This window comes from Cheilinus undulatus, linkage group 24 (assembly GCF_018320785.1).
Source record: "Cheilinus undulatus linkage group 24, ASM1832078v1, whole genome shotgun sequence".
NCBI lineage: Eukaryota > Metazoa > Chordata > Actinopteri > Labriformes > Labridae > Cheilinus > Cheilinus undulatus.
Window position 1 is genome coordinate 17,858,551 of NC_054888.1, and position 18,010 is coordinate 17,876,560.

General features: G+C 36.9%; 1 protein-coding gene across 1 annotated transcript in view; it reads left to right on the plus strand.

The window, feature by feature from the left end:
* The window catches only part of LOC121506194, a 177,463-nt gene that overhangs the window by 103,931 nt on the left and 55,522 nt on the right, over window positions 1–18,010 (plus strand). The window lies entirely within an intron of this gene.

An 18,010-nucleotide genomic window follows, 5' to 3' on the forward strand; every position in this document is an offset into this window, starting at 1 on the left:
ACAGAAAATTGTCCTTAATTAAATACAATCAGCAATGTAATATGAGCCATATTAAGATGTTTGAGTTTGTTCTGCTGTCAGGATCCATCTTTGGTGACACTCTGCTTAAGCATGATTGATGTTTAATGATGATCACATTATTAATGACAGATTTACAACATGCTTTTCTCTGTCTTAGATGCAAAAAAGCTGATAAACGAACTAGAAGGTAAAAAATATTTTCCCCTAAATGTTTGATAAGATAACATATTGAAAACATGAACATAGTTCTCAACAGAATGACATGGTCAACACACAAAGAAAATGCAGAAATTACCCATTTTGGTCACCTCCTGTTTGCAGTAGAGGGCGCCATGATGAGATGTTTTCATGTGGGCGTGTTCAGTGTGATACTGATGTGTTGCTATAAAAATCTGAAGAGCATAGAATGAGCTTCCCCAAAGGTAGATCAGTTTTCAGTGAATCATTTTCGAAAAATAGGCCTTATTTTGAAATATGGGGGAACTGGTGGACTTCCTGTTGGGATTTTGGCATCAGTCCAAGAGGCTTTTTTGTAGCTCTGATGATCATCCATATGCAGAGTGAAAATCCTAGGCCTAGGATGAATGGTGTAGGGAACTCAATTTTTTTGTGGTAACCCATAAATCACACATGAAAAATCAATGAAGTAAATGATGGAATGGCAGAAGGGGGCACTGAGACAAAGTTGTGATATTAATGTATGGATGTATTCAGGACCAATGTGTGATTATCCATGTGAAGTTTGGTGACGATGGGCATAAGCACTAAAAAGTTATAAGGCATTGTTGTGTAATTTTTACTGTAAAAAACACAGCAGAAATAGTGTAAAATCGGGCCACTATTATGGCCCTGCCCCATGACGAAAACTCAAGCTTTTGATAACTTTTGATTTCCAGGGGATCTAGTTTATGTCCAAAAATTCTGGAGTCCATCAGATGAAATCCCTTGGACGAGTTTGTTTAAATGCAAAATCTGTGCTTGTGCAAAAACGCCAAAATGTGACCAAAAACTGTTTATAGTTCAGTTCCTGTACATTTTAGAGGATGGCCATAAAGTAATTTTTTGTCCGTCTCATCATGATACACATGTGTACCAATTTTGGTACATGTAGGTATTACCCATGGCCCCATCTCACTTTTGGCCCCGCCCAGTGGCAACTGCCTGATGGATTTGTGAAGTTCCACCCCCAGGTTGTTATAATTTCTCGCGGGGGACAATTTTGGATAAAGTTTGGTGAGTTTTTGAGCATGTTAAGGTCTCCAAATGAGCGATTTTGCAGTCAGGAAAATAATAATAACAGCTACAGTTTCAATAGGGTCCTCGCCCCGAGGTCAGTGCTCAGGCCCTAAAAATAAACATAGATTTTAAATGTGGATTATTCATTTTGTTAACATGCCTGTTTTTTTTTGTTTTGTTTTGGGTTTTTTTCAAATTTCAGCAGAAATTGTAGCATCACTTTGTTGTTTCTTCAATAGTTTTGCTTGACCAGATTTATGAACATAAATATTTAATTTTACATAAAAATGTCATCCTTAATTAGATCCAATCAGTAATGTAATATGAGTCATACTAAGATGTTTGAGTTTGTTCTGCTGTCAGGATCCATCTTTGGTGACACTCTGCTTAAGCATGATTAATGTTTAATGATGATCACATTATGAATGACTGATTTACAACATGCTTTTCTCTTTCTTAGACACTGATACAATGGAAGAGGGTAAGAAACTAAATGTGCTCATAATCATGTGAAAAGACAACATCTTGAGAAATAAAAATTTCTCAACTGTGGTTTATGTAAATTTCAGAATTTAGATATTAGTTAATTTTTTTAACATGTTTTTAGCACAACTAATGTAGTATTTAAAAACAGAAAATAATTTAGTTTGATCAGTTGATTTCTTTTTCATTTCAGCAGAAATGTATACACTGCTTTCAACATTATCAAGCAAAGACAATTTTCTCTTATGTTCCTAAATATTATTGCAAATGACAGTCAAGTGTTTTTCAAGTCATCAGCCGTTAGAGCATAATTCAAATGTTTTTGAACAAACTTCATAATGATAACCGTTATTTTTCTTTAAATAAAAACCTCAAAATGTACTGTTCCACATTATTAGGCACGACAGAGTTTTAAAACACTTTTTTGGTTGTAAACAACTGAAAATGGTCATTTGTTGAATTTGCAGCATTAGGAGGTCATATTTACTGAAATCAAAATCTATTTCAATCAAAAACATCTTAACAGGCAAAGTTACATGTTAAATAGGAGCCCTTCTTTGAGATCACCTTCACAATTCTCGCATCCATTGAACTTGTGAGTTTTTGGAGAGTTTCTGCTTGAATTTCTTTGCAGGATGTCAGAATATCCTCCCAGAGCTGCTGTTTTGATGTGAACTGCCTCCCACCCTCATAGATCTTTAGCTTGAGGATGCTCCAAAGGTTCTCAATAGGGTTGAGGTCAGGGGAGGATGGGGCCACACCATGAGTTTCTCTCCTTTTATGCCCATAGCAGCCAGTGACACAGATGTATTCTTTGCAGCATGAGATGGTGCATTGTCATGCATGAAGAAAATTTTGCTACAGAAGGCACGGTTCTTCTTTTTGTACCATGGAAGAAAGTGGTCAGTCAGAAACTCTATATACTTTGCCGAGGTCTTTTTCACACTTTCAGGGACCCAAAAGGGGCCTACCAGCTCTCTCCTCATGAATCCGACCCAAAACATGACTCTGCCACCTCCTTGCTGACATCACAGCCTTGTTGGGACATGGTGGCCATCCACCAACCATCCACTACTCCTCCATCTGGAAGGTCCAGGGTTGCACGGCACTCATCAGTCAACAAGACTGTTTGAAAATAAGTCTTCATGTATTTCTGGGCCCACTGCAACCGTTTCTGCTTGTGAGCATTGGATCGGACGGCGGAATAGTAGGTTTATACACGACTGCAAGCCTCTGGAGGATCCTACACTTTGAGGTTGATGGGACTCCAGAGGCACCAGCAGCTTCAAATACCTGTGTGCTGCTTTGTAATGGCATTTTAGCATCTGCTCTCTTAATCTGAATTTGTCTGTCAGAAACTTTCCTCATTATGCCTTTATCTGCATGAACCTGTCTGTGCTCTGAATCAGCCACAAATGTCTTTACAGTACGATGATCACGATTTATTTTTCATGATGTATCTAATGTTTTCATTCCTTGTCCAAGGCATTGCACTATTTGACACCTTTTGGCAGCGGAGAGATCCTTTTTCTTTCCTATATTGCTTGAAACCTGTGGCTTGCTTAATAATGTGGAAAAGTGCATTTTGAGTTTTTTTTTTTTTTTTTAAATAACGGTTATCATTATGAAGTTTGTTCAATAACATTTGAATTATGCTCTAACAGCTGATGACTTGAAAAATACTCTGTCATTGGCATTAATATTTAGGAAAACAAGAGAAAAATGTCATTTGCTTAATACTGTGGAAAGCGGTGTAGAGCTACTTTGTTCTTCTTAATAGTTTTTTATCTACCAGATTTATTAGTCCAAATATTTAATATAAAACATTTAAAAAATATTAATCAAATACAATCAGTGATTTTATAGAAGTCATATGAAGATGTTTGAGTTTGCATGGTCAGTGACTGATAATGATCACATCATTAATGACATGCTTTTCTTTGTCTTAGATACAGAAAAGAGGCAAAGAGCACTATACAGTAAGATACAAGATGTTCTCTTAAATGTTTGATAACAACGTATATTGAAACATAGTTCAAGGGCTGGCCCAAGCTTACTTGGGGCCCTGAGCAAAGTTTGATTGGGGGCCCCCCAACCGCTGATCACTGTTACTGATGCAGTCAATGCTAGATAATCTGCACATATACAACTAATCTAAACCCCAGTGGAGAAAAAATGAGGTAACTAAACTTGAGATTTTGTTAATTTTATTTTAAACCATATTATACATTTTGAGAGAAATTCAACATATAACGTTGCACACATAACTTTAGTTAAAGCTGAAATGATTTGTCTCATTTGAATCTGTAAATGAGTTAAACTAGACTAATGTATTTGACCAGTGAACTGTCTCTTTAGTCCACTGATGATCATCCCTATACATAATGGTAGTGACTATTAGATCCACACTCTGGGCCCCATGCAGTAAACTGAGCTGTGAGCTGGACTGTTGTGAATATGGAGAGGACTGTGGTTGTCTCTGGGAGATGAGGAAGTCCTCCACTCTGTCTCTACTGGGATGTTCTGGGTTTTACCTTTATGCACACAGATGAAGAAAGTTTCCTGTCTCCCCTATTTTGTCTGGACTGTCTGAAAGGAGATGGCTGTGTCTGTGTGTCTTAAGGTCATGAAATCTGTAGGAGTGGACACGTGTGAAGGAGATGGACTTCTTTCTCTTTCTCTTATCTGTCAGTCTTTCTTTTGGAGACCCACCTCATCAGCATGCATTCAAACTAAAAAAATAAAATCAATCTTTTTAATGTGTTAATGGTAATAACTTACATTTATGTACAAAACACACAGAAATCAGGGCTGGAAAGTAACTAATTACATTTACTCAAGTTATTGTAATTGATTGGCTTTTTGTTTACTTGTACTTTTTTGAGTGCTTTTCATAATCAGTACTTTTAGTGAAGTACATTTTGAGGGAAGTATTGTACTTCGCTACATTTTAAAAAGCTTTGAGTACTGAGTAAAAAAAAAAAACACTAAAAGCCAAAATGAGGAGATTCTAGCTTTCTGCTAACAAGAAAATGACCAAAAGTTTGACTTTCACAAAACATGACGATTAGCAGAGAGAGAATGATTCCACATTTCACCCTAAAACAGCTGTTGAATTTGACTTTAGGTTAAGTCTCACCTTATAACAACAAACTGGTTTTAGATTCATATTCTCTCGTAGTTATTTCACATTAAGAGAAGATCATATTCTCGTCTTCAACCACGTCAGGTATCAAAAATAGCTACTCAGTACTTTGAGTAAATTTTAAATGACTTACTTTTAACTTTTGCTTGAGTAGATTTACAGATTACTTTTACTTCTACTTAAGTATATTTAATCCAAAGTAACTTTACTCCACCTGTCAGAAATAAACCTGCTGATGTCCTACACCCTCCCTTTTAAACACAGCTGCCTCTTTCTGAAACATCACATTTTAGAAGGAGTTAGAGCCATTAAACAGAATACAGAAGGCAAGTAGTTCTTTTATTTTACATGCTTTTAACCTCAACCATAAACCCTAATACAGTAACAGCTAGTTTTATATAATAAACATTTACTTTACAGCTCTTTAACTCTTTGAGTGCCAGCCCTTTTATAAAATGGAAAGTGGCTTGTGCCAGCGTTTTTGGCCGTTTTGAGTCATCTTTTAAGACCCACAGAATATTTTGTACTCTGACTCTGAAAACACAGAATAGCTCAAATCAAAGAAGAAACTCTATTTTATCAAGCAAAAAAACATTTGTTTGCACCTTGTTCCATTCTTGATTTATTTGAAGTTGAACCAAAAAGACCTCTTTTTTACTAGAAAGCTGAGAAAAATGCATTTTTGTGAAAGAGAGTCTGTCAAGCAAAACAGTGATCTGAATGTTATAATTTTGCCTTCAATGACATAAAAGACATCTGAAAATCGTAGTACAAATGTTATTTTTATTGTAAAATAAATATAAATACAGCACAATACAATTGGACAGCCGCCACAGGACCCCCGATACGCCCACATTCTCTCCTGCTTGTGTGTCCCCTGGCACTGCCTGTAAATTATAGAAGTAATATTTATATAATCTATAATAATGTTTTTTTTTAATTTTTTAATTTTTTTTTTGTTCTTACCTCTTTTCCTGCCAACAGACGGTGTTGTAGAACTGCATGGGGCTTGCTCCTCTCTCAAGTCTGCTTCTGAAATCACAGGAGCATGAGTTATGGTTTCATTGGATAAATTTGGCTGAATAATCAGTGGGTTCCTAACGTTAACTGACCTCCATCGCTCTGGGAAGGAGGACAAGATCCGCTCACTCGGCAGCCATTCTTCAGAGTCTAGGTCGGAAGAGTCCGTCTCTGAAGTGTCATCGCTGTGTGCATCGAGCTGGCGAGCAGACGCCTTTTCTCTCCGACGCACGGGGGAGACCTCGCGGCATTCTTTAGCCTCTTGGCCGGCCGAGGCAGATGAAGGAGCGCGCTGATGCCTGGACTAGCTGTTGGTTTCAGCGAGTTACCAATTTCTCACGCAAAAGTTTAAAGTTTCTTCCAGCGTCCGCTGGCGAAACTGGCCACTTGATCCCTCAGTATTTGGGGGGGCATTTTGTGCCGATAATATTTTAGAACTTTTAGCTTAGATTACCTCCACCCCTGCGTCTCCACTCATGCTCTGATCTCACTGGCTGTGATCTACCGTCTCTTCCAACAGTAGTGTTCTGACTACATATCCAAGAAGCCCCAAAATTACTCACAGGGAGCGTGAGAGCGCCCCTTTGTACCAGCTGCCAGAAAATCACTGTGACGTATACATCAATGGCACTCAAGTGTTGGCTTATAAATGACGTATATACATCAATGGCACTCAATGAGTTAAAGATCAGTATTAACATGAAATCCCATCCTACAGTCACATAGACTACTGACTTAATGCAAGCTTCATTTTCTTCATTAAACACACTTTTTAACATGCATTAAAATTTTTTTTATTCCAGCAGAAATTGTAGCATCACTTTGTTGTTTTTTTCAGTAGTTTTGCTCTCCAGTATAGGAATCCCACAATTTGATTTTACACAGACAATTATCCTTTATTACAAATACAATCAGTAATGTATTTTAAGTCTTATGAAGATGTTTGAGTTTGTTCTTCTGTCAGGATCCATCTTTGGTGACACTCTGCTTAAGCATGATTAATGTTTAATGATGATCGCATTATGAATGACTGATTTACAACATGCTTTTCTCTGTCTTAGATGCAAAAAAGCTGCAAAGAGAGCTTGAAGGTAAGACACAGAATGTTCTATTTAATGTTTGATAAGAAAACATACTGAACTAGAACAGCACTTGGAGAACGCTTACCTCCGCCATTAGCCCTATCTCCCAATAATACAGAATCCTTTAAAAATTCCTGGATCCAGATGGTGATCCGGATCACTCCCAAAATATAATCAGTTCTTCCTTATGCCATTTCTGACATTTCCTGGAAATTTCATCAAAATTTGTCCATAACTTTTTGAGTTATGTTGCTAACTAACTAACTAACTAACTGACTAACTAACTAACCCTAGCGAGCACATAACCTCCTTGGAAGAAGTAAAAATAAACATAGTTCTCAAATGTGGAATATTTATTTTGTTAACATGCAAAGCATGTCCTTTTTTTGTTGTTATTTTTTCAAATTTCAGCAGAAATTGTAGCGTCACTTTGTTGCTTCTTCAATATTTTTGCTTGACCAGATTTATGAAAACAAATATTTGATTTTACACAGAAAAATATCCTTAGTTAAATACAATCAGTAATGTAATATGAGCCATATGAAGATGTTTGAGTTTGTTCTGCTGTCAGGATCCATCTTTGGTGACACTCTGCTTAAGCATGATTAATGTTTAATGATGATTACATTATGAATGACTGATTTACAACATGCTTTTCTTTGTCCAATACACAGACACTGTGGAAGAGGGTAAGAAACTAAATGTGCTCTTAAGCATGTGAAAAGACAACATCTTAAGAAATAAATCATATTCCTCAACTGTGGTTTATGTAAATTTTAGAATTTAGATATTAGTTAATTTTTTAACATGTATTTAGCAAAACCAAGATAGTATCAAAAAACAGACAATAATTCAGTTTGATCAGTTGATTTCTTTTTTATTTCAGCGGAAATTATAGAGCTGCTTTGTTTTTAATTGTTTTTCTCTTTCAGATTTATTAGTCTAAATTATAAATTTTGAACATTAAGAAATCTTAATCAGATACAATCAGTGATTTTATAGAAGTCCTACAAAGATGTTTGAGTTTGTTCAACTGTCACATTGCTATGGCGGTGACACTCTGCTTAAGCATGATTAATGTTTAATGATGATCACATTATGAATGACTGATTTACAACACACTTTTTCTTTGTCTTATACACAGGAATGCAGCTAGTAGAAAAATATGGTAAGATACAAAGTGTTCTCTTAAATGTTTGATATGTAAATATATTGAACCAGGGCTGCAAGCAGCACTGAAGGGTCCTCGCACCCTGGCGCAGGTCAGGGTGTGGCACAACCGCCAGTGTGTTTTAATAGTGGGGTGTAGGCAAACCTGTGCAGGTCACTGCAGCACTGCAGAGAGACCAGGGCAATACTTCTCTGAGCGTCCTTACATTAAAAAAAAATGAGCACAGTGAACTTGAGGGAGTACTGCCCCTCAACAGTATTTGTAAGTATGTCAGAGGTGGATATATATGTAGAAGTGATGGGGGAAAGACCATTTATCATGTAAAATTATAAAAAAGATCAGAATTTGTATTTTTGGAGGTGCAAATTGCATGTTACAGTAGGGGATGCTACAGCAAAACCATGAAATTAACATTGAAATTTGTAGAGAGGCAGATCATGATCATACATGTGAAATTTAAAGGCAGTCGGATGTTTCATTTGAGAGTTATAGACACTTCCTGTCTGAGGCAAGGGATCAAAATGGCCACCATGGCCTCTGGGGCAACTGTTACTGAAACATGTCAATGTTGGGACAGATATTGAAGTGTTGAGGTCAAAATCACAGAATGACATGGTCAACACACAAAGAAAATGCAGAAATTACCCATTTTGGTCACCTCCTGTTTGCAGTAGAGGGCGCCATGATGAGATTTTTTCATGTGGGCGTGTTCAGTGTGATACTGATGTGTTGCTATAAAAATCTGAAGAGCATAGAATGATCTTCCCCAAAGGTAGATCAGTTTTCAGTGAATCATTTTCGAAAAATAGGCCTTATTTTGAAATATGGGGGAACTGGTGGACTTCCTGTTGGGATTTTGGCATCAGTCCAAGAGGCTTTTTTGTAGCTCTGATGATCATCCATATGCAGAGTGAAAATCCTAGGCCTAGGATGAATGGTGTAGGGAACTCAATTTTTTTGTGGTAACCCATAAATCACACATGAAAAACCAATGAAGTAAATGATGGAGTGGCAGAAGGGGGCGCTGTGACAAAGTTGTGATATTAAAGGTACAGTGTGTAAAAATGGGACGATCAACATCTAACAGTCAATTCTGGAGTGTGATGCTCATTTCTCTGGTGATAACTGTGGGAACCAGTGAAGTTTAAAAATCAATACATGCTAAACTGTTATTTGGTTCCTTCTATGGTGCCATAGAAACAGGCAAAATGCAAAAATCCAAGATGGCAGCGTCCTTGGAGGGGACCCTCCCTATGTATGAATACAAGGCTTATTCTGAGTTAATTTAAAACATAAATTTAAAAAATGTGTTATCAGATGTCAACACTTATTTAGATCAGTCTACTTATAAATGTTATGTTTCATTTTCAAAAAGCTTGTTTTGCTAAATGCTAATAGGCTAAATATTACACACTGCACCTTTAATGTATAGATGTATTCAGGACCAATGTGTGCTTATCCATGTGAAGTTTGGTGACGATGGGCATAAGCACTAAAAAGTTATAAGGCATTGTTATGTAATTTTTACTGTAAAAAACACAGCAGAAATAGTGTAAAATCGGGCCACTATTATGGCCCTGCCCCATGACGAAAACTCAAGCTTTTGATAACTTTTGATTTCCAGGGGATCTAGTTTATGTCCAAAAATTCTGGAGTCCATCAGATGAAATCCCCCGGACGAGTTTGTTCCAATGCAAAATCTGTGCTTTTGCGAAAACGCCAAAATGTGACCAAAAACTGTTTGTAGTTCAGTTCCTGTACATTTTAGAGGATGGCCATAATGTATTTTTTTGTCCGTCTCATCATGATACACGTGTACCAATTTTGGTACATGTAGGTATTACCCATGGCCCCATCTCACTTTTGGCCCCGCCCAGTGGCAACTGCCTGATGGATTTGTGAAGTTCCACCCCCAGTTTGTTATAATTTCTCGCGCGGGACAATTTTGGATAAAGTTTGGTGAGTTTTTGAGTGTGTTAAGGTCTCCAAATGAGCGATTGTGCAGTCAGGAAACAAATAATAACAGCTACAATTTCAATAGGGTCCTCGCCCCGAGGTCAGTGCTCAGGCCCTAAAAATAAACATAGATTTTAAATGTGGATTATTAATTTAGTTAACATGCAAAGCATGCCTGTTTTTTTTTTTATTTATTTATTTATTTTTTTCAAATTTCAGCAGAAATTTTATCGTCACTTTGTTGCTTCTTCAACAGTTTTGCTCTACCAGTGTTATGAAGTAAATATTCAACTTTACACAAAATTATCCTTAATTAAATACAATCAGTAATGTGATATGATTCATATTAAGATGTCTGAGTTTGCTCCACTGTCACATTCCTATGGAGGTGACACTCTGCTTAAGCATGATTAATGTTTAATGATGATCACACTATGAATGATTGATTTACAACATGCTTTCTCTGTCTTATACACAGTAAAGCTGCAAAGAGAACTTGAAGGTAAGATACACAATGTTCTCTTAAATGTTTGATAAGAAAATTAATTGCAAAAAAAAAAAACATAGTTCTTAAATGGGGATTATCCATTTTGTCAACATGCAAACATGCCTGTGTATTTTTCTTTTAAGTTCAGCAGAAATTGTAGAGTCACTTTATTGAGCTACCTTCTTCTTAGCTATAAAAACCATAACCACAATAAAAAACGTTGGCAGCATAGATTAATGATATATGTTTATAGTTAAAATTTTGTTTTCCAATTAGCTGTTTTACCTGATGGTTATAAACAACGGGATTTATTTAATGTTTTGTTATTATTATATATTTTTTTTCTTTTTGTCTTGATAGGGACTAAACATGAGATGAGACCACTTAATCAATCTCCTGATGGTAAATCTTCAACCAGTTATCTTACAATGAATTTTTTCTACCATTTGTTAAAAAAAAAAAAAAAGAAAAACCTGATACAGCCCAACATCTCAGCAATGGAGCTGGTGTGTAAAATGTTATGAAACCAACATAAAAACAAAGTGGTGTTTAAAATAGTTACAGAAGACTGACTGATGTAGAAAATCAAGTGTGTTCTAGTTACTCATCTATTTTCTGTATCATTACTATTTATTTATTTATTTATTTATTTATTTTCAATCATTTTTGAGAGTTTAACCCTAAACAGTTTGGAAAAAAACATGGAAGAGTTTCCTGTTCTGGGAAATGTCTTAATATGTTTACCCAAGTTCTGTATGTCATTTAAGGCACTTCTACTCAAATGTGTCAGCTCCTCTTAATCTAAGAAGGAAATGCCCTTCTCTGCATTATTTTTCAACTTATTTACTACTTCAAGCTTTTTAAGCTTGAAGCTGGTTCTAACATCCAGTAAAGACATTTAGCTTTTGTCATCCAGGCTGGGGTGGGACAGACATCGTGGCTTCAGGTGTTAAAGGTGTATAAAAATTCTTACTTGTTATTGTGTTGTTTTATTTAATAGAGACTGAGACAGAGACTCCAAAAATTTCCAACCAGAGCCTGGCAGAAGCTGCAGCCTCTAACACTGACCAGGAAACTGATGAGTTCAACCGTATGTTATCCAAAAGAATAAAACATGGTCACTTTTTTATCCTAAAAATCAATGCGCTTTTATATTTCATCAATTTTATAGAGCTCACATCTGTAGAGGTTCATAACCCACCAGCCTCTGGACGTCTGGATACCAACAAGGACTCTGGTAAGTAATATTTAACATACTTGTCTTTCTCTGGTATTTCTCTCACAGTTTCTAATGACCAAAAGAATAATGTTTTGTCTTTGGTGTGTTGCAGTTGATTCATTTTCTGGCCAAAACACAAGTAAAAGCCCCAAGAATTAGTTTGAAAATAATCATCACTTTGTCATCCCTGTTTCCAACTCTATCCACTGTCCTCCTCTCTAAACAATGGCATAAAAAGCCCCAAAATAATAATCTTAGAAATAGAGGACAAAACAATAACATTTCACTAGTTTATTTGACTCGCATCATCAGAGCATTTGAGCAAATGCTTGTGCAGAAACAAGGAAGCGTTTGTTACTTCCGCCAAGGAGGTTATGTGATCGGGTTCGTTTGTTTGTTAGAAACATAACTCAAAAAGTTGTGGATGGATTTTGATGAAATTTTCAGGAAATGTCAGAAATGGCATAAGGAAGAACTGATCAGATTTTGGGAGTGATCTGGATCACCATCTGGATCCAGGAATTTTTTTAAAGCATTCTGTACTATTGGGAGATAGGGCTTATAGCGGAGCTCTGCGCTGTTACCACTTCACACCAGGAAATGGCGGACATGAGTAACTTCAATAGGGCTAATGGCAGAGGTCTGCGCTCTCTGAGTGCTTTTCTGGTTTTGTGATGTGAGCCAGATAAACTAGTGAAATGTTTTTGTTTTGTCCTCCATAACTTGGATTTGGAGATGTCCTGCCTTTTCTGAAACTTTTGAACACCTTTTGAACTTGAGCGTAGCGCTCCACTGATGGTTTGTGCGGTCTTAAAAATAATCAGCGCAGAAAGTACAAAAGGAAGATGTGTGAAACTAAGAAACTTTATCACTTTGTTTGGTTTTAATTGTATTTAAATAAAATCAGTTCTTTGTTCTACTTTTATTAAAACATCCTTTACTTTGTCATTCAACACAGAAATCTTCATTGATGCCAGACAAACCAGAAATCAACTGTGAGCCATCAGCTGATGAACAGAGAGCAGATGATGGAGGAGATGTGGGCGTACTCATCTTCTTTCCTGTTTGATAAAACCTCAAAAATCACGTTGGTAGAGACTTCTGTTAAATTTTTTCATCTGACCATCTATTCCCTATGAACTATCTCTTTATTTTATATGGGTTAAAGTGATTGTTCCGACACTTGAATGGTGCAAAAGAACTCTGAAACCTTGTGACGTCTTCAAACTTGAATGGTTGTCAGGGGCTAATTACCATAATATCTGGTATATGCAGTGATGTGCACAGGGGGGTCGCCCCCCCTCATGGCCCAATTGTTGAGAAAAGCGCGCGCTAAACTGCCCTCTTGGGAGCCAAACCGTGTGCTAAAGTGCCCTCCTGTTTGGCAAAACACACTAAACTGCCGTCTTGGGTGGCAAAAAGGCGTGTTTAAGTGCCCTCCTCATTGGTAAAACACACTAAACTGCCCTCTTGGGTGGAAAAAGCACACTAAACTGCCCACTTGGGTGGTTAAAACACACCAAACTGCCCACTTGGGTGGTTAAAACATGATAAACTGTCCTCTTGGGAGCCAAAACATGTGCTAAAGTGCCCTCCTGGTTGGCAAAACACACTAAACTGCCCACTTGGGTGGAAAAATGGGTGGCAAAAAGGCATGTTTAAGTACCCTCCTCATTGGCAAAACACACTAAACTGCCCTCTTGGGTGGAAAAAACACACAAAACTGCCCTCTTGGGTGGTAAAAACACACTAAACTGTCCTCCTGGGTGGTAAAAACGTGTGCTTAAGTGCCCTCCCGGTTGGCAAAACGCAACTGCTCTCTTGGGTAAAGAAAACACAGAAGACCATTCGGACCAAGAAATACTATGAAACATTACTGTTGCAATGACTTTTATGTTGGGCCCTTTTTTGATCTATATTGAGCCAGAACTATATCTCTCAGAACCAGTTTGGATTATCTGGTGCTAATATGGTGTTAAAATGCACTAGAATACAGGAAATGGCATCTACTTCATTGAAAATGTTCTGGGGCAAGACCCCCAGACCCCTTAGGTATTTATTTATTTATTTATTTCTGTGTGTTCTTCACAGTCCAACGCTGAATCTACACAGTTGTTGTGGATGCTGATCCTAACTTCAAACTAACTTGAGTAGTCTGTCTAGTTAGTCTGTTTTAAGGCTACAGACTGTGCCATTTGTGTAACATATAAACATGTCTAAAGTGCCCTCGAAAACACGCAAAACTTAGTGCTCTCTTCAGTGGTGAGAACGCGCTATATGTGCCCTTTTTTTTCTTTTCGCCCCACCCTTGAAAAAGTCTGTGCACATCACTGGATGTTAGAGACACTTTTTAATTCATCTGAAACACTGGCTGCCTCCTTTCTATCAGTGCAGCTAGTATACCTGTATGAAGTGCTGAGACATGCCTGTCTCTCCATCATTATCCTGGATTCAGCAGTTTCTTTTGCACCAAAGCCAGTCATTTAAGTCACTTGCAGATTACAAAGGTTATTCAGATAAAATTTTTTTTTTAGAAAAGTAGGTATAAATATCCATAATATCATTTCCCTCCAGTAATTTCATTTAACTATTGATGGATTTTTCCACAGTTTGTTCTTGTGGTTTTTGAATGCAAAAAGACGAGAATTCCTGAGATGATAGGAATGTTTTTACTTTTTAGACTGAGAACATTTTTACGTGTTTACGTGCCAAAGAGAAGAAAAATATAGCTTTAAATATATTGTTAAAAAAAAATGACCTTTTTTTTAACCTAATTTAAAAAAAAATCTTGTTAATTGTTGATCAAGCTAAAAAAACAAAACAAGCATGTGCCCTTTTAAAGGGATCCTCTGCTGTAGTTCTCCTTGTTGCCTCTGGGGGGCCTCATACAGCTGCTGCGTGCAATCATAAAATGAATTCTACCGGAGAATGAATGTTTCTGATGTTTAATCATTGAATTATCTCGGTGTGTATATTATGAGTTTAAGTGCAATTACAGTATTTTCCTAATACTCATCTGAACAGCATGAAGCTCTAAAACTTAAGCAGTAAAACACATGTAGCCACTTTAAACCAACACTGGAAATGCTAGACGTCCAAGTTGAAAAATCAGCAACCTGATTAATTGAAGAATTAATTGATGTTTGCTTTCAGATCTTTCTGGAGCTTTTTCAGCTCCTGCATCATCTATAAAACTACTGAATATGAAATAATATGAATGTTATGAAGATGAATGTCATATATGGATGTGCAACTCAGCGATACATAGAAATGATTACTCTGGTACTCCATACACTTGTTTTTCTGCAGTATTGTGAGACACACAATTCACCCACATAGAAGTGACTCCAAAATAGTCTGCCATGGATTTGGGACTCAGGAGAGTTTTGACCTAAATGTATAAAACATCTCATTAGTTCATGTAAATCTATGAGTCATTTCCAAACAGACAGAAGACTGAATCCAGAAGCACAGGTATTTACTGAGATTGTGACCCCTCACCTCCAGTCCAGGGGTCTGTTGATCCATTGTCATGTTGTTGGTCTTTACATGATCATATGACAGCATGAATGTGTTTCAGTGGCTGTTTTCTCCTGCAGGTTTCAGGTTCAGCTACACTGATGTACTGTCAATCCTCTGTCATACAGTATGTTCACTCTAGTGAATGTTTGAATTATTATTTCTGACAAAGAGACTTTTATTGTGGTGTATTAAATCCTAAACAGCTGGATGTTTTATATGTACGATTTAAGATGTGACGGTTAACTAAAAAGGACCCATACATGTGTGAAAACTGTGCGTGGATGTTTATGGAGAAAACATTAAAAAAGAAAGCAAAAGAAAATGTGTCTTATTTTTTGCAGGCAATTAAAGAAACACCACTCAGGGATGGATGGTATCTGTTATACTATGTTGACACACGTGGATGATAGTTCACTTGAAATTGTGTTTAGATTGTTTAATATGGGAGACAGGCCGCATAGAAACAATCCATCATTGTTCCAATTTTACATATATCTTCAACATATCTTCTCACCTTATCAAAGTGGGTTTTGGAAAAGGAGAAACACTATGGCCTCTGTTTTATGTCTAGAGTGAGAAATGAGGGAAGCTCAGACAAATAAGCAAAGTAGTTGTTGCTGTCTTTTTTGATGTGGACAGAAGGACTTCTCATCAAGTTAAAGAAATTATGTATTGGGGCAGGATGGGTGCTAAACTTTTTGTTTGGAAGAACTATAGAAGTAAGAGTGAGCAGAATATTCAGAAATGTACTGTATATGGTGCAGTACTGAAAGTTGAGCAATGGGCGAATAGATGGGGTTTATATTATCAAAAACAAAAACACAAGTCATGTGTTTTCTAAGCGGCACAAAGAACTTTAATTAAAACTAAACAGCCAGACACCAGAACAAGTGATCTGATAAAAAGCTGACCTGGAAACAACATAGAGATAAAACTAAGACCAAGTGTAAAAAGATCAACCTAATGCCCAGTGTGCTGTGTACAAATCACTTAAAGTAAAACAGAAGCTAAATCAATCATCAGCACTCACACTCAACAAACATTTCAGGAATATTGGGGTATTATTGACACAGGAAGACACCTATACAGTAAACAACAACAGGTCAAAGATGGTAGGAAAACGTTCACTACTCAAAGGGAAGAAGCCATAATCACACGACTCAGAATAGGACACAGGATTAAACAGTACACTCCATATTATTATAGGCAAACACCCTACAGGACTTTGCTCTCACTGCATCAAACCGGAAACAGGACAGCACTGCATTATGGATTGCAGCCAATATTCACAGGAAAGACAGAGGCTTAGGGATTCACTCTAGCAACACAATGTCAGCTTTACATTGAAATATATACTGTAGCAAACATACAAACAGATACTCGTATTTCTTAAAGGAATAAGTATATTAAACCGAATTTAAGGTCAACTGCCAAGAAAAAAAAGAAGCTGGACTACTTTTGATTTCATCTGTGACGAACAAAATTCGTATCTGAGTAGTTTATGCAGCTTTTGCTAACTGAGATGTATCAAGGTGTCAATATTTAGTGTACTCGTGTCGTTATGGTGCCGGGTTAACTTGTTAGGAATATGCCGCACGCGCTTCAAGAGTTGGGATTGTTTTCTCCCAGCCTTTGTAAGTATTGAAATAAATACCATTTAAATGTGTTTTAGTGATTTAAAAGAAGTTGTGTAATTCATATGAGGTTTGTAGTTTGGACTATCTTAGTGTACCTAAAAGTGGATATAATTGGAAACTTTATGTTAAAGTTAATCCAGGTTTTGTGTTTCTTTACATCTTCCGTGTTAGAGTAACTTCTTTTCTCAGGTTGTTCCTCCATGTTCTCCTCTGGATGTGGCAGAAATTAAAAAACCTTAATCGACAAGATAATAGTTATGGTTGTGTACTTTATTCCATTTGACTTTAAGCATAAGCTGAAAGTTTTTAACCCATGAAAGCCTGAAAACACAAATTATAGCCAGAAGTTTTTATTTTTTTGCAACTGAAATGTTTCTTTGACTTTCTACTGAAATCCCCCAAATCCAAATTTACATAAAATAGGCTCTATGCACGAACTGCTTCCGCATTTGGCGTAAGACCGCTCCCACACTTCCAGTTGGGAGAAGAGAATGGCGTTTGATGGCAAATTCGTTGCGGTTTACTCGCTTTTTGCATGAATTTCCTGAGCTGACTGTCAATTAGAGTTAAATTTAGCTGAAGATGAACATTATAGCACGCAGCAACGATGTTCAGAAGTGCTTTTAACCTGTTTTTGAAATGGCATTTCAGCATGTTTGGATGCCAAGCGATGATAGTAGAGTAAACACAAACAACAATCGAAACAAAAAAACAACGAAACAGACAAATTAAAGCAGTATAGGACGGTTTAAATTCCGTTTTGGCCCAGCACATAACATTGGGCGGAAGTTGTGAAGCAACTCAATGATACATAGAAATGATTACTCTGGTACTCCATACACTTGTTTTTCTGCAGTATTGTGAGACACACAATTCACCCACATAGAAGTGACTCCAAAATAGTCTGCCATGGATTTGGGACTCAGGAGAGTTGTGACTTAAATGTATACAACATCTCATTAGTTCATGAAAATCTATGAATTATTTGCGAACATGGACAGAAGACTGAATCCAGAAGCACAGAGAGTGAG